Below are 25067 nucleotides of genomic sequence, written 5' to 3'. Positions count from 1 at the left end.
TAGCTAAAGGCAAATTTCACACAGTACTTGCAAGACAAGATAGCTGGGACCTAATATGACATGAAGAGAATATGATGAAATCTTATATTAATTTACAGAAAGAAAATAACAATGATATGAACTTTTATCAATTTATGATCATTATTTATGTTAGGCCAGCAGAGTAGGTTATAAGGCCTATTAAGTTTGGACGTGTTTTAATACACTCTAAACTTTGGTTGATCAGGCCTATAGTGTTCATTTATTACAACACGGAGCAGTTGTATTCTGCGGTCCACAGGGCATGATCCTGGGTTTTCCTTGTTATTTTTCACTTGTTATGCCGAGCAGCGTAACGCGTGGTGAATTCTAGCGTCAAACAATAACAGAAGATAAGCATTAGCGTGAACATTGGAACATGCTTGAAGAGTTGCGTTTGGCCTGCTAATGGCAGCCAGAAGGATTGGCCGTGACCAGCAGGCAGGCTGGCGTCAGGGTTGGCAGAGGGACACTGAACAATAGCAATGAGAGAGTGAGAGAGAGTTGGCATGAAAACAAAGGATCTGAACCTCTGCCAGCTTTTGATGCTTAAATGGAGAACCAACAGCAGAAAGAGGCTCAGTTGTCCAGACCTTTAAAACAGCAAAGCACTCTTTTCCGAGCTGTGTGTGTGTGTATATGTGTGTATGTGTGTGTGTGTTTTGATTTTCTTTTGAACATCTCATTCAATGCCTGCCATTGGTTGTCAGCATGCACAACAAAATCATTTCCTGCTGGAACTTGCTTGTTCTAAATACAAATTAAACTTCACCGATAAGCTTTGGCAAAGTCACATTATTTCCTTTCAATTATACTTTTCATCAAGCTGTGAACCAGCACCTCCAAATCGGAGGCTGGGGCTCCTAAATGGAACTGGGAGCGTGAAGGAGTTCAGGCATCTCGGTACCTTGTTCACAAACGCGAGAGGATCGGCATGTGCACTAATGCGGTCGCTGTACCGGAGCGTCGCAGTGATGAAACAGCTGAATCTGAAGACAATGTTATGATCCGTTGCCCGGATCATAGTTTGTTTACGATTATTTAGATTTTGATTCACTTGTGGTTTAAATTCTGTTTCAGCAACCCTGTTTTGTGTTTCTTGGTTGTCATGGGTGCTGATTGTTTTCACCTGTCTCTGATTACTGTTTGGGACGCTCACCTGTTCCCGGGCACTAATCAGAGAGCTATTTAGTCCTGCCTTTTCGCCTCACTCAGTCCGGTGCTTTTGTTTGCAGTCATGCATCACTTTACGTTTGTTCCTTGTGTTTCTTGCGCTAAGTTCTGCCTTAGCTTTCCCTGTGTAGCTATTCCGTTAGCTTCCCGTGCCAGAGGCACGCTTGTTTTGTTTGTTTTCTTGTGTTTGTGTTGTTCCTTCATGATTTATGAGGAATCAATCATACTCTTACCTGCACACCGTTTCCTGTCGTTCCGTCTGCACCTTGGAAGAACAATCCATGCATCACCATGCAACCTTCGCGTAACAGAAAAACACCGGCCTGAATAAATAGCTGTCTGATTAGTGCCCGGGAACAGGTGAGCGTCCCGAACACTAATCAGAGGCAGGTGAAAACAATCAGCACCCATGACAACAAAGAAACACAAAACAGGGGTGCTGAAACAGAACCTAAACCACAAGTGAATCAAAACCTAAATAAACGTAAACAAACTATGATCCGGGCAACGGATCATAACAGACAAAGCTCAAATTTGGGGTCCATCTACGTTCCTACCCTCACCTCTGCTCACAAGCTTTGAGCAGTGACTGAAAGAACAAGATCACTGATACAAGAGGCAGGAACGGGGGTGGCTGCATGCGAAGAGAAGTCATCTGGGAGGAGCCAGTTGTAGTGGACTTGGAATCCAGTTCTGATGTCTCCTTGGTGAGGTATTCCAGGGGGCAGGGATTGTGTCTCACAGCTAACCTGGCAACGCATCTGTGTCCCGACTGTGGAACTGAAAGAGGGTTTGGAGATCGGGAAGGTTAACCCTAAGGTTATCCAGGGTAAATCCCACCTAACCTTATACTTGTCCACACAAACACACACTATGCTCGTTTAAGACTCTCTCCCCCCCTCCGTCCGCTGGTGCAATGCGACCTAGTACGCATGCGCAGAAAATGTGCACGTCATAGTCACCTCCAGTGTTGCTTTGTGTGCAAGTTCTTAAATTAAATGGAACTTATCTGAACAATATCCAGTGTTGTGGTATTTCAATGAACTGGAATCCAGTGTGCTGTGGGGCCCTATTGTAGTCAATCACACCTGAGCCATCATAAATTAATCAAATCTTTAATGGACATGTGAAAGTAAACAATGTGATAAAGAAACATTTTACAACAATCAATCTAGGGATCTCGATATCTGCTCAGGACACTCCTCACTCTTTTTCCTTCACCTTCATTGTCCATTCGCTTTTGGTGACTTTATATACTCTGGACCTAGACGTTGAGTCCGCGACATACATGACGGACAATAACTGATACAGTCTGCTTTGCCAGTCCAAAAGCATTCGCTGTTTTCTGTAGTCTTCACTCGTCGGCCAGGTAATATAAAGCACACGCTACCTTTTTTATCACATCCACGGGAGCCCGCATTCGCGTTGTCTCCCCTTCGACAAAAAGACAACATTTTTCGGTAAGTAGAATCCCGGTTGACCCGGACATTCGAAAGTTCTCTTGTCGTCTGAGATGTGTAGAATCTGAAATAGCCGCAATCGCACGTTTCCTTCTCTTAAGGAGACACATCCAGACACGGGCATGTCTGAATAACTCGCCTCCATATTTCCAGTGGTTAGCTCCAGTTGTTATGAAGCTGGCTGTGGCGCGTTCTTTCTGACGTCACCTCCTGTGTGGGGTGCGGTCTTTCTGACGTCACTTCCTCTCCGAACTCAGTTTGTCAACGATCAATGAGTCCATACAAAGCTAAGAGCCGGAGATTCAAGAAATACACGGCGCATTTACCCGTGTAAAAAATTATCCAAGGAGGGGAACCATAAACGATCGTTTAGTGTGGCTGACACGGGGCCTCGGCTAAATGGGAATAAGCGGTAGAAAATGGATGGATGGATGGATGGATTAAGCAAATAAGTCAAACAAAGTGTTTAGAAAGTACAAGTAACAACCCTGGTAGCCTTTGGTAGTTGGGATACTCGTGTCATGTCTTGTATCCCACCTACTGTACCCCCTGTGTGAATCCCAAGTGGCATGGGGGGACGTATCATCTATTCAGCAACATCATTTTATAATTTTATAGCTGCTGGATGACTCAACGAGCTGGTTTATATTAATTCAATTAGTGCGTTTTAGGGTCATTTAGTATTTTTAGCCTTCCCGGTAAGGTCTATTCAGGTGTACTGGAGAGGAGGCTACGCCGGATAGTTGAACCTCGGATTCAGGAGAAACAGTGTGGTTTTCGTCCTGGTCGTGGAACTGTGGACCAGCTCTATACTCTCGGCAGGGTCCTTGAGGGTGCATGGGAGTTTGCCCAACCAGTCTACATGTGCTTTGTGGACTTGGAGAAGGCATTCGACCGTGTCCCTCGGGAAGTCCTGTGGGGAGTGCTCAGAGAGTATGGGGTTTCGGACTGTCTGATTGTGGCGGTCCGCTCCCTGTATGATCAGTGTCAGAGCTTGGTTCGCATTGCCGGCAGTAAGTCGGACGCGTTTCCGGTGAGGGTTGGACTCCGCCAAGGCTGCCCTTTGTCACCGATTCTGTTCATAACTTTTATGGACAGAATTTCTAGGCGCAGTCAAGGCGTTGAGGGGATCCGGTTTGGTGGCTGCAGGATTAGGTCTCTGCTTTTTGCAGATGATTTGGTCCTGATGGCTTCATCTGGCCAGGATCTTCAGCTCTCACTGGATCGGTTCGCAGCTGAGTGTGAAGCGACTGGGATGAGAATCAGCACCTCCAAGTCCGAGTCCATGGTTCTCGCCCGGAAAAGGGTGGAGTGCCATCTCCGGGTTGGGGAGGAGATCTTGCCCCAAGTGGAGGAGTTCAAGTACCTCGGAGTCTTGTTCACGAGTGAGGGAAGAGTGGATCGTGAGATCGACAGGCGGATCGGTGCGGCGTCTTCAGTAATGCGGACGCTGTATCGATCCGTTGTGGTGAAGAAGGAGCTGAGCCGGAAGGCAAAGCTCTCAATTTACCGGTCGATCTACGTTCCCATCCTCACCTATGGTCATGAGCTTTGGGTTATGACCGAAAGGACAAGATCACGGGTACAAGCGGCCGAAATGAGTTTCCTCCGCCGGGTGGCGGGGCTCTCCCTTAGAGATAGGGTGAGAAGCTCTGTCATCCGGGGGGAGCTCAAAGTAAAGCCGCTGCTCCTCCACATCGAGAGGAGCCAGATGAGGTGGTTCGGGCATCTGGTCAGGATGCCACCCGAGCGCCTCCCTAAGGAGGTGTTTAGGGCATGTCCGACCGGTAGGAGGCCACGAGGAAGACCCAGGACACGTTGGGAAGACTATGTCTCCCGGCTGGCCTGGGAACGCCTCGGGATCCCCCGGGAGGAGCTGGACGAAGTGGCTGGGGAGAGGGAAGTCTGGGCTTCCCTGCTTAGGCTGCTGCCCCCGCGACCCGACCTCGGATAAGCGGAAGAAGATGGATGGATGGATGGATGGATAGTATTTTTAATGACAGTTTTCTTTTTTTTTTTTTACATACAATATCCATCCATCCATCCATCCATCCATTTCCTACCGCTTGTCCCTTTTGGGGTCGCGGGGGGAGCTGGAGCCTATGTCAGCTGCATTCGAGCGGAAGGCGGGGTACACTTAAATATATTTTATATATTAAAAAAAAAAATTCTTGTCTTGAGCAGAGTAGGCAGTCCCCCTGTCCAATGAGCGCACCTTTGGCGGTAAAAAAAAAAGAGTCAGTGTTGATGCACTGCAGGAATGCTTCTAAATTGCCCATAAAAGTAGTGCATGTCTCCTGCATGTTTGAAAACATAGCAAAACGCCACAGGTAGGAGCATGATAACATGACTGTGCATGTCCATGGTGATGCCCCCCGTATAGTACACGCAAAATCATCATTTATATAAGGCGGTCTGCACCACTGTTCAATTGCACAAGCAGTGTTGGTAAATGCACTCAACACGCCACTAAAAGTTTCAGTTTCAGTTTATTTCGAACATGCATTCAATACAATTACAATGCAATGCATCATATATTTACTGTTGTTTCATCACAGCACGTCCGTAAAGGAATAGGAAGAAGCAGAGTTTATTTAATCCTACCCCTTTTGATATCATAGCAGTTTGATCCCATTTCTTTGTTCTCGGTTTTTAACAGAACAGTGAATAAATGAATAAGTAAATAAATGAATATATCATAAGTAAACAATTATTAAATACATAAATATATATTACACATATAAACATGTACACAATAATTAATGTTTTGAAAAATAAATAGTTAATTTATGGTTCACCTAGTAGATGAATGAGATTATCTAATTTTTTTATTTTTTTTTAAAAGGTTCAAGATGTTTATCATAACTCTTCTTCTTTTTACCTTGTGTAGTACATGCTGGTACACGCTATTTTGTCGATTGCACACATTGTTTTATCGTGTTGTTGGATCGTAGTAAATAATGCCGTAAGTCTTTCTGTAGCGGCATAGAAGAAAAGTATGTACAGTCGTGGTCAAAAGTTGACATACACTTGTAAAGAACATAATGTCATGGCTGTCTTGAGTTTCCAATAATTTCTACATCTCTTATTTTTTTGTGATAGAGTGATTGGAGCACATACTTATTGGTCACAAAAAACATTCATGAAGTTTGGTTCTTTTATGAATTTATTATGGGTCTACTGATAATGTGACCAAATGTGCTGGGTCAATAGTATACATACAGCAATGTTAATATAAATTAAATTAAATATATTTACATGTCCCTTGGCAAATTTCGCTGCAATAAGGCGCTTCTGGCAAGATTCTGGTTGAATTTTTGACCACTCTTCTTGACAAAATTGGTGCAGTTCAGCTAAATTTTTTGGTTTTCTGACATGGACTTGTTTCTTCGGCATTGTCCACATTTAGTTTAAGTCAAGATTTTGAGAAGACCATTCTAAAACCTTAATTTTAGCCTGATTTTGCATCTCATTGCACATAACTGTGGTGTGTTCAAAGACCCTTGATCAAAGTTCAAGTTAAAGACACGGATGTCATGATCCTTCATGACTGCTTTTGCTAAGTATATTTCCTCCCAGTGTTTTATGTTAGTTTCAGTGTCAGTGCTCCTTCCTCCCTTATTTTCCCACTTCCTGTGCGGTTCCCATGCCAAATTGGAGAAATGTACTTCATACTGGGAAAATTGGGTCAACTATGTCACGCCCCATAAACCTGACTTTAATTTTTAGAATTAGTGATTGTACTGCAAAAAAAAAAAAAAAAGGGATTACTCCCTATATGTGTATATGTATGTATGTATATATATGTATATGTATATTTATATATATGTACTGTATGTGTGTATGTATTAGAGATGCGCGGTTTGCGGACACAACCGCGGAGTCCGCGGATTATCCGCGGATCGGGCGGATGAAATTTAAAAAAATAAGATTTTATCCGCTCGCGGGTCGGGTCGGGCGGATTAATTAGATTTTTTTTTTTTTTTTTTTTTTTTTTTTTTTTTTTTGCGGGTGGCAGTTAAACCAATTGGGAAATATATATACATAGTTAAATGTTGTTACCCACATACGAAAAACGAGCAGGCACCTGCAGCATATGCCACAACAGAAGAAAAAAAAAAAAAGAGATGGACACTTTTACGGAGCGGAGGGACGCCTCGCCGGGGTCCGGGACCGAGGCTCCTTCCCCCGAGAGGGCCCCACCGGGAGCCGTAGCTGAGGCGATCCGCGAGAAGGGCCCGACGCACGTCCAGGGTCACTACCGCGCCCACCGCACCGACACCCCGCCTCGTCCGCTTTCGCCGCGGCCGGCGTCACGCGCAGCAGGTAAGCAGCTTACCTGCCCGCCACCCCCGTGGCCGGGGGCTCGTAACATGGGTCACTCCGCGCGCTCCGCCCGCGCAGCTTACCTGCTTGCTCGCAAAATGATTATTAGCATTCAGACAGGTTAAAATGTTGCTAAAACCATCACTTTTCTATCAGTCACAGTGACTTTTCAAAACAAAAATATTACAGCAAAAATCATATGGGTTGATTGACATGTTTATTCTGTAAGCTAACTTCAATAGTTTGAAATTATTTTGACAGTTAATGCCAGTTATCCTGTCAACCTTTCACAAGACTTCAATTTGTTAATTGAAAGTATAAATAGTATAAACACTTTTAACAGTATGTCGTGCTGTGAAATACAGCCGACAGGATGGCGCACCAAACACAAAGCAAGGCCATGCTGCAGGAGAACAAAGGACTTCTTTCATTTAAGGTTTGTGATAAACCATCAAACTCATTCGTTAAAAGGACTCTATAGTAATATAAAGCAAATTTTTCTGGACATTATCATGCAAGAAAAGTTTATTTTTGGGATCGCGATCACCGCGTAATGATTTTTAAAGGTTGCATTACATTATTAACTGTCCCATGTGATCAGCCAGTGCGATTGGAAGTCCATGCTCAATTATTGCCTCCGTAAATAAAACTTCGGCATTTATCACATCCAAAGAATCTGTTTGGGCGACGAAAAACGTTGAAAGTTTTCCACTTGTATCGCTAGCAACGGCATTAGACTTGTGTTTTTTTTGTCCCAACGTGGTCTTTTACATCACTAATTCCTCCGTGTCCGATCGAAAAATCTTGTCTGCACAAGGTGCAATTCGCGTAGTTTTCACCCTTTTTTTTTTTTTTTAATTAATATTAGATATATAACAACGGGCGGATGGCGGGCGGATGCAGTTCTGATCAAACGTTACATCGGGTGGATGGCGGATGGTTGACGACTTTCTGCCGCGGTTGCGGATGAAATAAATTGCCTATCCGCGCATCTCTAGTATGTATCTATATCTATATCTATATATATATATATCTGTTTATATTTTATTTTATTTTTGATTATTATTATTACTAATGTATTATTGTTTCTTTTTTTTCTTTTTTCGTTTATTTAATCGATGTATTCGTAGATATTACTTTGTTTTTTTTGTTGTTTCTCTCTTTTTTGGGGTGGGTGGTATGGGTGGGATATAAACAAAAATATTTTGACATTTAGGGCAGACAATAGATATATGATTTATGTGAATATGATGTAATGGATAGGAATGTCTGATGCTGGATGTCAATAAAAATAAAATGAAAAAAAAAAGATCCTTCATGACTGCTTTGGCTAAGTATATTTCCTCCCAGTGTTTTACGTTAGTTTCAGTGTCAGTGCTCCTTCCTCCCTGATTTTCCCACTTCCTGTGCGGTTCCCATGCCAAATTGGAGAAATGTACTTCATACTGGGAAAATTGGGTCAACTATGTCACGCCCCATAAACCTGACTTTAATTTTTAGAATTAGTGATTGTACTGCAAAAAAAAAAAAAAAAGGGATTACTCCCTATATGTGTATATGTATGTATGTATATATATGTATATGTATATTTATATATATATGTACTGTATGTGTGTATGTATCTATATCTATATCTATATATATATATATCTGTTTATATTTTATTTTATTTTTGATTATTATTATTACTAATGTATTATTGTTTCTTTTTTTTCTTTTTTCGTTTATTTAATCGATGTATTCGTAGATATTACTTTGTTTTTTTTTGTTGTTTCTCTCTTTTTTGGGGTGGGTGGTATGGGTGGGATATAAACAAAAATATTTTGACATTTAGGGCAGACAATAGATATATGATTTATGTGAATATGATGTAATGGATAGGAATGTCTGATGCTGGATGTCAATAAAAATAAAATGAAAAAAAAAAGATCCTTCATGACTGCTTTGGCTAAGTATATTTTCTCCCAGTGTTTTACGTTAGTTTCAGTGTCAGTGCTCCTTCCTCCCTGATTTTCCCACTTCCTGTGCGGTTCCCATGCCTTGTCACAGCCAGTGTTGGCTGATTGACGCATCGGTTGACACACCTGCCTCCGTTTGAGAACTAGGACATGTACCTATTGACAATTGGTGCATTACTGAGTGCACAGCTCATTTCAAGACTTCATGTATTACTTTGCTTATTCTGCTAATCTGCTATCTTGCCTTTTGCGTTTTCACTCACGGTTGACTACTCTTCTTGCGTCGGTTCTCTTTCTTTTGTCATGCATTTGTTGTTTTTTTTTTACAGCAGATTTTATGTATTTTTGGCCAAAATTAAGCACTTCCAAGCATAACAATGGCTACATGAACTAAAAATTGTCAGGGACTGCTGTCGGTCTTGAACCCCAAGATGCAGAGATGGCAGGCATAGTGCAGGAAACCATGACTTTAATTTAAAAAAGAAAAATCATGCAACTGGTAAGTGCATATGCAGGGAAAACATTAACTAGGATACAGTCAACAGGTAACAGCTAACAGGAACTAGGAACCAGGATAACAGGTTACAAGAAACAGGCAACCGGATACAGGATTCAATCATCGAGCCCTGACTGGAGGGCGAGGCAGGCATAAATAGTAGCCTGATTGGCCACTGCAACCAGGTGTGCCAGGCTCCCAATCAGGGACAGGTGAGGGTTAAACGAGCGCTCAGGGAGACATGCAGGAAATGGAACCAAAATAAGAGTGCTGACAGGAAATAGACACAAACACAGAGGAAACCCCAAACATAACCAAACTGTCAGTAACAAGCCTGACAAAAATATCCATACTAGAATCGTATAAGCCACTAGATGAGACCATGGCCAGGACATTATGTGTCTGATTTTCTATTATTGTGTCCACTATATTGGATTAAATAAGTGTAAAGGTGACTATGTTGGTCTTGAGGGCTGTCTTAAGATTTGCCTACTCAGTGGCCAAGTGGTTAGAGTGTCCACCCTGAGATCAGTTGTGAGTTCAAACCCCGGCCGAGTCATACCAAAGACTACAAAAATGGGGCCCATTACCTCCCTGCTTGGCACTCAGCATCAAGGGTTGGAATTGGGGGTTAAACCACCAAAAATGATTCCCGGGCACGGCCACCGCCGCTGCTCACTGCTCTCCTCACCTCCCAGAGGGTGATCAAGGGTGATGGGTCAAATGCAGAGAATCATTTTGCCACACCTAATGTGTGTGTGACAGTCATTGGTACTTTAACTTTAAGATTTAGAAGGTCGTAAACAGTTTTTTATGCTGTGGCTATAAAAATACTTGATGAATACTTAATAATTCCTACTTCACAGAAAATTATTCAACAGGCGTATTAACAGCCATAAACGAGGGACCATTGTAAAGCTCGCAACACCGTATATTGACCTAATTCTTTGGAGAATTACCTGCCAGCTAGGGCAGCACGGTCCCGCAGTGGTAACATTTATTTCATAAATAAATACATATAAATTATTTATATGAATGAGGTAGATCCCCTCGGCTTGGTCAATTGAAAAGTAGCTCGCCTGCAGAAAAAGTGTGGGCACCCCTGGTCTAGATCAAGGCGTCCCCCAGGGGTCAGCCGGGTGGCTGTTTTTTTCACCTCCACATAAACAACCTGGGATGCAACACAAGTTATAATATGTGCAGCATGCAAAGCAATGACACATTGTTTACGTTTTATTTTGCTTACTTTGTGCACGATATGACCTAACCCAAGGCTGCCCTAATGCACGGGCTTACCTGGGCTGAAGCCCAGGGGCCCCACCCGAGCAGGGGGCCCCAATTTTGATGGCTATAGGCGATGATTGGTGTTGACAGCTGTCAATTGTAAACAGCTCAGCTTTGCCTGGGCCGCCCTGTTTTCCCTACTACTCCGAGCGGGGCTCGAGCCCACATGGCCTTTGTAAGAGACAAGTGTACTACTATTGAGCTAAAACACCTGCACAGACGTGCACGTGCCCGTCGCAAAAGAGATGTATCCATGAACAAAATTATTTTTAAAATGGGTGATATTTTTGCGTTGTTGCTGTCCTCTTGAGTAAAACCATTATTTTTGTCAAACTGTGTATCGGGCGGGGGGACGGAGGGGGTTTTATGGTTTGAGAAGGGTTGTTGAGGTTTGGGTTAAGGTTAAGTCGGGCCCTTGCTAAATAATTTACATTTTATGCTAGCTTTTTTGCTAATTTCTATGTCTACACCAACAAATACTGCATTTCTTCTTACCCAGTCATGTGCTATCTTCTTAACGTTAGCATGCTAGTATGCTAACATTAGCATTAGAACGTTTCCAGCTAATATTACAGTTGTTGGTCTAATTCCGCGGCCATACACCTTAGAGTCATATAACTTGGAATGTGACACATGTTAACTGTTAGCGTGCTAACTTTAGCATGCTAACACGCTTACATGACTGTGCTAACTTTTTGGGGAATTGTTAGGCTTTTTTGTCTAATTCCGCAGCCATACACATTACAGTAATATAACTTGGTATTTAAAACATGCTAACAGTATGCACGTTTACGTTAGCATGGTAGCATGCTAAAATTAAAGTGCTAGTTCTTTGAGCTAATTTTGCTACCATTTACCCTAGAGTCATTTAACTTGGTATGTGTTATACCGTCGGAAAGGTCTCGTTTGCGCCGATTGATCCCTTGTGGATCAATAAAGTTTGTCTAAGTCTAAACCAGATTCCGAAATAAAATAAGTTCAAGTAAAGAAGGCCCCGGGCGCAACATCATGCATTTGACTATTCAAAAAAAAATAAAACACGTACAAATCCACACATTTCTGCAAAAGGCATCTTAAAATCCATCATTTTAGGCCGCATTAAATCTGGAGGGACTCTGAAAGAATAAAAAAACAAGCATTTTAAGTCAGCCAAACTGTGCAAAGAACACATAAAGTACCTATAAAATACGTTAATAAAAAGACTAAATTCAACTAAAACGTACTCCAAAAATTCCATACTTTAATTCCTGTGGTCCTGGAAGGAGAGAGACGGCAAGTGTCAATAATGAGAACACTACGCTGCTTAATTACCACTTTCCATATCATTGGAGCAGATCCTTTCACATGTTTAAAGACACCATCTTTATCCTTCATGATGGTCACAGTTCAACAAGCACTTACACCAAGCGTGAGGCCATTGTTGATTGGCATTACCTCACTTTGTAGACATTTTACCATGTTTAGTTTCACTTTGCTTTCTTTGACGCACCGCCGTCAGAAGAGTCTGTTTTATGCTTAGGAGACATCACGAAAGGGAAAAAGTTCACTAAAAAGAACAACAGTGATGTCCTTTGTCACCTTATATTTATTCCACCTGGTTTTATACAATATTGATCATTCATGAGACTAACTAATAAGGAAATATTTGTCAACAAACAATTGCTATTGTCTAGCATGTGAGCCATTGCTGCCCAAAGCACATTTCATGTTTGCTTGTTTCGTGTGTCTTCCTGTCATTGTCCCGAACCAGTCGTATAGTTTTTCCTTGCTGTGTGCTGTTTTTTTTTTAGTTTGTCCTATATGACTTCACGTTGCTTTTTGTCAACTATTTTTTTTACTATCTCCTTCTGTTTGTGATATTTTTTTAACCGTGTATATAACCTTTTTTAGGTTTTCTTTTTCCTAAAATTGCACAAACTATATACTTGTATTTTTTGTTTACCTTTTTTAGGTTTTCTTTTTCCTAAAATTGCACAAACTATATACTTGTATTTTTTGTTTAGCTTTATTTCTAAGTTATTTGTGAATTGTACAAAACCCAAAACTAGTGAAGTTGGCACGTTGTGTAATTCGTAAGTAAAAACAGAATACAATGATTTGCAAATCCTTTTCAACTTATATTCAATTGAATAGACTGCAAAGACAAGATATTTCATGTTTGAACTGATAAATAATAATTTTTGTTGTTGTTCAACAGTCCGGGGGTCTCCAGTTGTGGTATTTTAGGCTTAATATTGCGCCACACATTTTCAATGGGAGACAGGTCTGGACTACAGGCAGGCCAGTCTAGTACCCGCACTCTTTTACTATGAAGCCATGCTGTTGTAACACGTGGCTTGGCATTGTCTTGCTGAAATAAGAAAGGGCGTCCATGATAACATTGCTTGGATGGCAACATGTGTTGCTCCAAAACCTGTATGTACCTTTCAGCATTAATGGTGCCTTCACAGATGTGTAAGTTACCCATGACTTGGGCACTAAGACACTCCTATACTATCACAGAGGCTGGCTTTTCAACTTTGCGCCTACAACAATGTGGATAGTTCTTTTCCTCTTTGGTCCGGAGGACACGACGTCCACAGTTTCCAAAAACAATTTGAAATGGGCACTCGTCAGACCACAGAACACTTTTCCACTGCATCAGTCCATCTTAGATGAGCTCGGGCCCAGCGAAGCCGGCGGCGTTTCTGGGTGTTGTTGACGAATGGCTTTCGCTTTGCATAGTAGAGTTCTAACTTGCACTTACAGATGTAGCGACCAACTGTAGTTACTGACAGTGATTTTTTTCTTTTTTTTTTTTCTTTACCCACTGATGTCAGTTTTTGATGCTGTACCGCCTGAGGGATTGAAGGTCCGTAATATCACAGCTTACGTGCAGTGATTTCTCCAGATTCTCTGAACCTTTTGATGATATTACAGACCTTAGATGTTGAAACCCCTAAATTCCTTGTAATAGCTCGTTGAGAAATGTTGTTCTTAAACTGTTCGACAATTTGCTCACGCATTTGTTCACAAAGTGGTGACCCTCGCCCCATCCTTGTTTGTGAATGACTGAACATTTTATGGAAGCTGCTTTTATACCCAATCATGGCACCCACCTGTTCCCAATTAGCCTGTTCACCTGTGGGATGTTCCAAATAAGTGTTTGATGAGCATTCCTCAACTTTCTCAGTCTTTTTTGCCTCTTGTGTCAGCTTTTTTGAAACATGTCGCAGGCATCAAATTCCAAATGAGCTAATATTTGCAAAAAATAACAACATTTTCCCATTCAAACGTTAAGTATCTTGTCTTTGCAGTCTATTCAATTGAATAGAAGTTGAAACGGATTTGCAAATCATTGTATTCTGTTTTTATTTACGATTTACACAATGTGCCAACTTCACTGATTTTGGGGTTTGTATTTATTATTTTATTATTTTACTCTTACTGCAATTTTAGCCAACTATTGTCAGAATTTATTTCCAGGAAAAGAAAGGGCTGTGCGGAATCACATCATGTGTGGGGTCTTCCTGTCATTTCCCAGGGTGAGAAGCTCCTCTTGTCACAGTATGAGAGAGAATTGAACGAGCGCTGACAATTGTACATAAAACATAAGTCGACAAAAAAAAAAATGTTGATGGTTTTTTCCTGTCTTTTTCCTCCCGATTGCTCACTTCTGTTTCCCGTCTTGTGCAGGAAGTGTGCAGCACCATGGGACTAATGTGGAAAATAGTTTTTTTCTGAATAAATACGCCTCCTAATGGAACATAGGATGAATTTTACACACACATTTACTTGTCAATATCAAATTGAGATGTGTCTTTTTTTTATAGTCGTTCTGCACGAGCAAGGCAGCCATTAAATTATTCCTAAATGTCAAGTTTACATGAGCTTGGAAAAGTCAGTAGCTTGTAAACAATAGGGGGGCTCTAGAAACAGTTTTATCAGAGAGTCATGACTTTTGCCAGGAAAACACCAGCGGATTATCAACAGAATGATATTGATCTGTTATTTGTTGACATAGTTCTTTATATCTTCCTAATGATAGAGTATGTTGGGATTTTAGCCGAGCTGTCACGTGTTGCCTTTGCAGGGTCAATCTAAAAGTCCTGCTGGAAGAAAAGAGTGCAAAGCACAGGAAACTGTCATAAAGAAACACGTTTTAAGCATTTGCATGATGCTGGCACACACGAGCGCTGGATTGACTACAGCAGATATGGAATAGTTGTGGTTAATAAACACTGTAGCAGGCAGTTAACTGGATCATAAACAAATGTCCAAATGTTCCAAAGCCCAGCACTCAGGATAAACTCTGCGTTAATCAGTGAAGTTGTGTACTAAATATTGCAGTTGTTCTCACTTGTACAAATACGCAGAAACAAGTTCCCTCATTAGACTCAAGCACTTCCAATGTAAAGAGAGTGCATCAGCAACAATAACCACAAATTAAATAAAACAATTATCAACAAATCTTGAGTCATATGCATTTTCTATACATATTATTGATACCTTTTTAAAGGGGTCTTACTATGCAAAACCAACTTTTTTTTACATGTTGGTATCAGTTTTGTTACGGTTGTACAGGGGAAGAAGACGGCACAGACCACAGGGACGTAGTTAACTCTATGTTTATTTATACATATATGAAATATACATATATAAATAAGGAAATCATATAATAAACAAGGGAATGGAGTGTGACAAATCCAAAAGTGTATGGTGTGCGACTATGTGTGTGAATGAACTGTTGTGTGTTACCCGAGTGTGGAACGAGAGGCGCGGAAGTTCAATAGGGGCGAGGCAGGCTCGTAGGTCCGTGAGCACAGGCAGGAAGTCGGGGGCGATAGCGAGGCTTCAAAAGTCCGTCTCCAGGCGGTAGGTCGAGATCCAAGAGGCAGTCAGGGAAGCAGAGGGAACACGGGGAGACGAGACACACTGTTTGTGACGCGGGAACGGAGGTCTGCTGTTGGAAGGCGACAAGGAGGACATGAGACAAGTGAAACGCGGCGGAGGGGAGCAACACGGAGAGTATGCATAAAGCTTGATTACGAGTCCTTACTGTACAAAACAGGAAACTACGTTCTGGCGCGGGATAGCAGGTTGTGCTGGCTTATAAAGGCAGGGTTTCTCGTCAGCGATAGGTGTGTTGATTGCAGATGATTGATTGCAGCTGCGAGCTGCAGCCGAACTGGCATGCGCCTGACGCGCTCCTGGTGGGGCGCCCATTGCAGCGCACACATGACGACATGCGCCCGGGCCGTGACAGGTTTTTGTGTATTTGGAATCCCTATAAGTCCCGGATAATTTAAACTAAACCATGGGGGCATGGTAGAGATATTGAATGAATGAAATAAGTTTATTTCGGTCATATTATCAACCATCAACCATTAACCATATTGTGTGACCATTTTAACAGTACAGATTATACATATTTAACAATCATACACATTTACACACAAAAATAAAATAAAATAAAAAGAATGACCGAAAAAGGAATAGGCTGAAGCCAAAGCTTATATTTGCATATCCTATACCTCCACTGAAAATAGGATTGCCTGGAACATCAACGTTAGAAAAAAAAAAATCAATGGGATGAAAGTAATTGTTACTATATTTTATAATTCTCAATTATTTCACCTTTCAAGGTTTTCTTAAACCTTAACAAAGAACTACATGTCTTCAACTCATCACTGAGCTTGTTCCACCATCTAACTCCTAAAACTGAAATACATTTGTATTTTATATTCGTTCTTACTTTACCTATTTCAAAAATCAATATCCCCCGTAAATTATAGTTTTCTCCTCTTAATTGAAATAACCTAAGAATACAAGCTGGAAGGCTGTTGTTCTTTACTCGAAACATAATTTCCATTGTTTTTAAAAACACAATATCTGAACATTTTAACACATTAGAACTTATAAATAATGGATTGGTATGTTCATCGTAGCAGGCTTTGTGTATTATTCTAATGACCCTTTTTTGAAGTTTAATTATTGGGTCTATGTTTGTTCTATAAACATTTCCCCAAACTTCAACACAATATGTTAAATATGGAAAAATAAAAGAATAATATAACATATGAAGACATTTCTTATTCAGCATGTGTCTTACTTTATAAAACAATATTGCTTTCTTCCAACGGGCGGTTTGGATTTTGAGACTTCAGTGATGTCTTTTGCCTTAGTTATGCCAGCAGATATCTCCTTTTATGGTTGATGTTTACCAAAATAGTTTTGCGCAAGTCCACCATTTTTATCCAGTTGTAGTCAACAAGTTCCTTATTTTTGTACATCCTCTTGTTGTGGGGTAGACTGGCTCATACATCAAAATCAGAATCGGAAGTACTTTAATAATCCCCGAGGAGAAATTGAGATTTTCAGCACAATCAGCACAAACAAATAATTGTTTAGCCTAAGCCCCATGTCAGCCACACTAAACCAGTGTTTAAGGTTCCCCTCTTTGGACAATTTTTTTCACGGGTTAGTGGGCCGTCAATTTCTTGAATCTCTTAGCTTTGTATGGACTCATTGATCATTTACAAACTCAGTTCGGAGAGGAAGTGACGCCATAAAGACCGTGCCCCACACAGGAAGTGACGTCCGAAAGAACGCGCCACAGCCAGCTTCATAATAAAGCGGATTTGTAACTCGGAGCTAACCACTGGAAATATGGAGGCGAGTCATCCAGACATGCCCGTGTTTTTCCTTCTGTCTGTACAGACGCTTGTGGAAATCACACATGAATACTTTAAGACAGTGGTTCTTAACCTGGGTTCGATCGAATCCTAGGGGTTCGGTGAGTCGGCCTCAGGGGTTCGGCGGAGGTCAAAACACACCCGACTCATCCTGTAAATACAAACTTCTCCCTATCGGCGTATTACGGATACGGCAACAGCTGACTGATTTGCAGGTGTGTAGTTTGTTGTGAGTTTAAGCTCTGTGTTGGTTTTGTTGTTTGAACAAGGTGATGTTCATGCACGGTTCATTTTATGCACCAGTAAAAAAAACATGGTAACACTTTAGTATGGGGAACATATTCACCATTAATTAGTTGCTTATTAACATGCAAATTAGTAACATATTTGTGACAATCAGTCACTTCATTTCTGTTTGTTTCCTTGTTTTTGTATTACTTCCTGTCAGTGCTCTTATTTTGTTAAATTTTCTGTTTGTTCCGCAGAGCACTGTTTTCTCCTCACCTGCCGTTGATTGGCAGCCGGTCCACACCGGCTGCCAATCAGCATATGTCTATTTATGTTTTCTCTCGAGCACTCCTCAGTGCTCAATGATAAACTCTTTATGTTTGGAACTGTTGTATGCAAGACTGCTTACCTGCTCATCGTCCTCCTGGTTATTGCATCTTGGGGTCACACAAAAGGCAGCCATGCGAGTTCTTTAGAATATTGGCTCTTAACTAATCATTATTAAGTACTTATTAATGCCTTATGGCCTTATTATAAACCTAACCCTCTAACCCTAACCCTAACCCTAACCAAATAACTCTAAATTAAGTCTTTATTACTTAGAATATGTTCCCCTAGTGTCCAAATAACTCTAAATTAAGTCTTTGTTACTTAGAATATGTTCCCCATACTAAAATGTTACCAAAAACATACAACTGTCTTGAATTTGAAAAAAAAAATCTTTTTTTTTATTTTTCACTAAAGAAGGGTTCGGTGAATGCGCATAAGAAACTGGTGGGGTTCGGTACCTCCAACAAGGTTAAGAACCACTGCCTTAAGAGAAAGCGATTGCAGCTATTTCAGATACAACACTTCTCAGACGGCAAGAGAACTTTTGAATGTCCAGCTCAGCTGTGATTTTACTTACCGAAAAACTTTGTCCATGTGTCAAAGGAGAGACAACGAGAATGCGAATGTGATAAAAAAAGTAGCGTGTGATTTGTATTACCTGACCGTCGAGGGAAGACTACGGAAAACAGCGAATGCATTTGGACTGGCAAAGCAGACTGTATCAGTTATTGTCCGCCATGTATGTCGCGGACTCAACGTCTAGGTCCAGAGTATATAAAGTCACCAAAAACTAATGGACAATGAAGGTGAAGGAAAAAGAGTGAGGAGTGTCCTAACCAGATATCTACATCCCAAGATTGATTGTTGTAAAATGTTCTTTATCACGTTGTGTACTTTCACGTGTCCAATAAGGATTTGATTAATTTATGACGGCTCAGGTGTGATTCACTACAATAGGGCCCCACAGCACACTGGATTCCAGTTCATTGAAATACCACAACACTGGATATTGTTCAGATAAGTTACATTTAATTAAAGAACTTGAACACAAAGCAACACTGAAGGTGACTATGGCGCGTATTAGGTCGCATTGCGCCGGCGGACGTAGGGGGAAGAGGGGGTCTTAAACGACCATTGTGTGTGTGTGGACAAGGATAAGGTTAGGTGGGATTTACCCTGAATAACCTTAGTGTAGAAGGAGCCTGAGGCCGAGGAAAAAAACAACACATATCATAAACATGTTGCATAGAATCAACAAAACTTGCAACAAGTACACGCATCCTCTGCTGTTGCCATTTCTAACACATTTTTATTTTATAGTTTTCACTTGTATCTGTCAGTACATTCCTTATGGAAGCGCTGCAAACTACAACATGGCTGACGGGGTGGAGGTGCAGTTGAAGGGGGCTTGGCCTGGAGGTCTTCGACACATAAATAAAACAGCACATTCTGAAAAGCCGGTCAAAGAGCAACTTGAGGATGGTCTGTAAAACACAATCTATGCAACATGTTGACCAAAGAAGCACAATACATGTTATGTAGATCACTAAAAGTGTTTTAAATGCAGAAAACTCATAATATGACCCTTTTAAAACAGGGGTGTCAAACTCATTTTAGCTCAGGGGCCGCATGGAGGATAATCTGTGCACACGCGGGCCGGACTATTAAAATCCTGGCATTAAAACAAAAAAAATAAAGACAATTTCAGATTGTTTTCTTTGTCTTACTTTGGCCAAAAACAGAACAAACACATTCTGAAAATATTAAAGTGGAACCCCAGAAATGTACTGTGGGACCCCAGTTTTATGACTGCTCTAGGAATTTTGAAAATTCCTAGAGCCAAAACTGATGGAGTATTGGTGCATGCAAAACAGCAGCAGGCGGCTGTGGCCTGCGGGCCGATTCTAATACTACCGGTAATCAAATATCATCGCGGGGGCCATAGATAATTCATTCATTCAGATCTGGCCCGCGGGCCTTGACTTTGACACCCTGCCTTTAAAATGATAATGAGGGTATTTTGTCTGTTTCTTTGTCGTTGTGTGCTAGGGGTTGGATGACTTCAGATTTTTTAGGATGCACTAGTCACTGATGATAGTCAAGTCGATGTCGATAGTCGCTGATGATGTCATTCATATTTTTCCCCTTCATGAATAAAAGCAAAGGAGGAGGGAATGCACAGGAATCCCTCAGAATTCCTCCGGCATGGTCGCTCGTGCTTTTGCTGTTTTGCACTACGATGCTACAGAGCTCTTTGAAGCAAAGCATGGCTTCTATTTTTACTGAATGTCCGAGTAAAAGTGCAACAATTTTGCATTGACAAGGGTAGCAGAAAGGGGCAGGAAGTCGTTGAACATGTAAACAAAATATAGCTGGTTGATTTTCATAATAAAGCTCTCCGTCTTTTGATGACTGCATCTGTATCGCAGATTAATGTTTGCGCTTTAAAAAATGATCATGCATTTTAGTTAGGGATGTCCGATAATGGGTTTTGCCGATATCCGATATTCCGATATTTAATTACTGATACCGATATCAAGCGATACCGATATCAACCGATATATGCAGTCGTGGAATTAACACATTATTATGCCTAATTTGGACAACCACGTATGGTGAAGATAAGGTACTTTAAAAAAAAATGTATATAATAAAATAAGATAAATTAATTAAAAACATTTTCTTGAATAAAAAATTAAGTAAAACAATATAAAAACAGTTACATAGAAACTAGTAATTAATGAAAATTTGTAAAATTAACTGTTAAATGTTAGTACTATTAGTGGACCAGCAGCACGCACAACCATGTGTGCTTACGGACTGTATCCCCTGCAGACTGTATTGATATATATTGATATATAATGTAGGAACCAGAATATTAATAACAGAAAGAAACAACCCTTTTGTGTAAATGAGTGTAAATGGGGAAGGGAGGTTTTTTGGGTTGGTGCACTAATTGTAAGTGTATCTTGTGTTTTTTATGTTGATTCAAAAAAAATAAATAAAGAAAAACGATACCGATAATAAAAAAACCGATACCGATAATTTCCGATATTACATTTTAACACATTTATCGGCCGATAATATCGGCATCGGACATCTCTAATTTTAGTCCATCCATTCTCTATCGCTTGAATTCAGGCTCGGCTCCTGGTGCAAGGCTTGAGCCAATCACAGCCACACGTGTTGTGAGGACAAGAAGTAACGCCCCGCCTTGTTGAGGGGTATGCCCTTCATCAGACCTGGGCAAAATGTGGCCCATTAAGATTTTCAATCCTGCCCACCGGAAGTTCTACATCATTTTTTTAGACCTTTAACATTAAAACTGTAGCTGCCATTATAACGTGCAGCGCTGTTTTTAAAATGACCGTAAGTCTTGAACTATATAGAAAGTATTTCAATGGTTGAAATCCGCGCTTTTGGGTGTTATACGAGTTATTACGGTAATCTACGTCACAGCAGGTCAGACTAGGAACAATGCAGAGTAGGCGGGGTTTGTTTTCAGAGCAGCATGTGTCAGGAACAGATGCGGAAGCAAATGTTTACGACAAATTTCTGCATAAAAGTGATAATATATCATATTGTACGCGTTTATTACACTTTGCATTCATATTTTCCTGTTAAATGTTTGTTGTGTTTTGCTTGATTGTAAAATATACACAACTATCAAGGAGCTGGTGTTATGGTTTAACAGAGGGGAGGCGCAATAATGTTCAAAGATTTATTATATATATAGACCATATCTATAATAATAAAACAATAATAATATAAACTAAGGAAATGGAGTGTAAACTAGATCCAAAAGTGTATGTGGTGTGTGGCTATGTGTGTGATTAGCTGAGGTGTGTGTTACCAAATGTTGTCGAGAGCGAAGGAACACGGAGGTCCGTGGGGCGGGCAGATGATCCAGGGCAGGAGCGAAGAGACAAGATCCGTTTCCAAGCGGGAGGTCGAGAATCCAAAAGGGGTGTCTGGTAAGCAAGGGGACAAAAAGGTGACGAGACGCACAGCTCGCCTTCACAGGAACAAGGGCAGACGCTGGAAGGCCGAGGAAGACCAATGAAACACGAAGAGAGAGAGCGAGTATAAATAACCGATGATCGCTTACTGTACGCCAACAGAAGACTATATTCCGGCACCGCATGGCAGCTTGTGCAGGCTTAAAGGCCTACTGAAACCCACTACTACCGACCACGCAGTCTGATAGTTTATATATCTATGATGAAATCTTAACATTGCAACACATGTCAATACGGCCGGGTTAACTTATAAAGTGCAATTTTAAATTTCCCGAGAAACTTCCGGTTGAAAACGTCTATGTATGATGACGTATGCACGTGACATCAATAGTTGAAACAGACATTTTGGAATAGGTCGGTCGTCAGCTTAAATCGTCTTTTTTCATCGCTAAATTCCACAGTATTCTGGACATCTGTGTTGGTGAATCTTTTGCAATTTGTTTAATGAACAATGGAGACAGCAAAGAACAAACCTGTAGGTGCGATCGGTGTCTTAGCGTCTGGCTACAGCAACACAACCAGGAGGACTTATATATAGCAGACGCACTATCCGACGCTAGCCGCCGACCGCATCGATGATCGGGTGAAGTCCTTCGTCGCTCCGTCGATCGCTGGAACGCAGGTGAGCTTCGGTGTTGATGAGCAGATGAGAGCTGGCGGAGGTGGAGAGCTAAGGTTTTTAGCATAGCTCTGTCGAGGTCCGTAGCTAAGTTAGCTTCAATGTTAGCAACAACATTGTTAAGCTTTGCCAGGCTGGAAAGCATTAACCGTGTAGTTACAGGTCCATGGTTTAATAGTATTGTTCATTTTATGTCTATCCTTCCAGTCAGGGGTTTATCTACCGTATTTTCCGCACTATAAGGCGCACCTAAAAACCACAAATGTTCTCAAAAGCTGACAGTGCGCCTCATAACCCGGTGCGCTTTATTACGATTCATTTTCATAAAGTTTCGATCTCGCAACTTCGGTAAACAGCCGCCATCTTTTTTCCCGGTAGAACAGGAAGCGCTTCTTCTTCTACGCAAGCAACCGCCAAGGAAAGCACCCGCCCCCATAGAACAGGAAGCGCTTCTTCTTCTACCCGCCCCCGGAAGAAGAAGAAAAAACGCGCGGATATCACCGTACGTTTCATTTCCTGTTTACATCTGTAAAGACCACAAAATGGCTCCTACTAAGCGACAAGGATCCGGTTCATAAAAAGACGCAATCTCTCCATCCGCACACGGATTACTACCGTATTTCACAGCAACTGATATTCCTGTGAACCGCACTGTGGAACGGGAGCACGTACGGTGAATATTCGCACCACAGGGAATGAGAAGTCATCCCTCACTGTGGTTCTAGCTTGCCATGCTAACTTCCACCCATGGTGATATTCAAAAGGAAGACCTTGCCAAAAGAGACCTTTCCAGCCGGCGTCATCATAAAAGCTAACTCGAAGGGATGGATGGATGAAGAAAAGATGAGCGAGTGGTTAAGGGAAGTTTACGCGAAGAGGCCGGGTGGCTTTTTTCACACAGCTCCGAAGGCGAACACACCTTCACTAAGACGGGCAGGCAGCGCCGGACGACATACGCCAACATTTGCCAGTGGATCGTAAATGCCTGGGCAGATATTTCGGTCACAACTGTGGTCCGAGCTTTCCGGAAGGCAGGATTCACAGAACTGCTGCACAACAACAGCGACACTGACTCCGATTACTTCGACGAGACGGAACCGGCCATTTTGGATCCCACGCTTGCGCAACTTTTCAATTCGGACACCGAAGACGAAGAATTCGAAGGATTTACGAATGAAGAATAACTTCAGAAGGTGAGCGCTATGTTTATTTTGTGTGTTGTGACATTAACGTTCGAGCAACATTATGTTGCTATTGCTCTACACCATTTTGAATTTTACTATGTTTGTGATTGCACATTTGCATACATTTTGGGACAGAGTTGTTAGAACGCTGGTTTTCAATATATTATTAAAGTTTGACTGAACTATCTGACTGTTTTTTTGACATTCCCTTTAGCGCAGCGTAGGCGCGGCTTATAATCCGGGGCGGCTTATTGGTGGACAAAGTTATGAAATATGTAATTCATTGAAGGTGCGGCTAATAATCCGGTGCGCCTTATAGTGCGGAAAATACGGTATTTTGTTTCTATCTGCAGTTAAGCCCGATGCTATCACGTTAGCTCCGTAGCTAAAGTGCTTCACCGATGTATTGTCGTGGAGATAAAAGTCACTGTGAATGTCCATTTCGCGTTCTCGACTCTCATTTTCAAGAGGATATAGTATCTGAGGTGGTTTAAAATACAAATCCGTGATCCACAATAGAAAAAAGAGAGAGTGTGGAATCCAATGAGCCCTTGTACCTAAGTTACGGTCAGAGTGAAAAAAGATGCGTCCTGCACTGCACTCTAATACTTCACTCTCACGTTTTTCATCCACGAATCTTTCATCCTCGCTCAAATTAATGGGGTAATCATCGCTTTCTCGGTCCGAATGGCTCTCGCTGCTGGTGTAAACAATGGGGAAATGTGAGGAGACTTTCAACTTTCAACGTCACGCTACTTCCAGTACAGGCAAGGCTTTTTTTTTATCAGCGACCAAAAGTTGCGAACTTTATCGTCGATGTTCTCTACTAAATCCTTTCAGCAAAAATATGGCAATATCGTGAAATGATCAAGTATGACACATAGAATGGATCTGCTATCCCCGTTTAAATAAAACAAATCATTTCTGTAGGCCTTTAAGAAGGCAGCTTGATCATCACAGGCAGGTGCGCTGATTGCCGGTGAATGATTGCAGCTGGCGGCTGCTGCAGGGCGGAGACGCGCGCGACGCGTCCCTGGATGTGCGCGGCTGTGGGCGTGTCCCGAGGTGCGACAAGCAGAGCGCAAGGACAGCTGGTCTGAGAAGTAAAAGAGGAGCGATGTTCATATGTTGTTAATATTCAGTGTTTTATTGTTCATAGTTAATATTGTAAATCCCACTTTATTTTATTGTACATTCGGACATTGTGACTTTTGGTATTAGCGTTCCTGAAAAAAAAGGGACCCAAACACACATACTGTACAGCAGATTTTTACAGTTAAATGTGTATATATAATTTA

The sequence above is a fragment of the Nerophis lumbriciformis genome, linkage group LG34, assembly GCF_033978685.3.
Source record: "Nerophis lumbriciformis linkage group LG34, RoL_Nlum_v2.1, whole genome shotgun sequence".
Classification (NCBI taxonomy): Eukaryota; Metazoa; Chordata; class Actinopteri; order Syngnathiformes; family Syngnathidae; genus Nerophis; species Nerophis lumbriciformis.
This window is presented reverse-complemented; position numbering follows the sequence as displayed.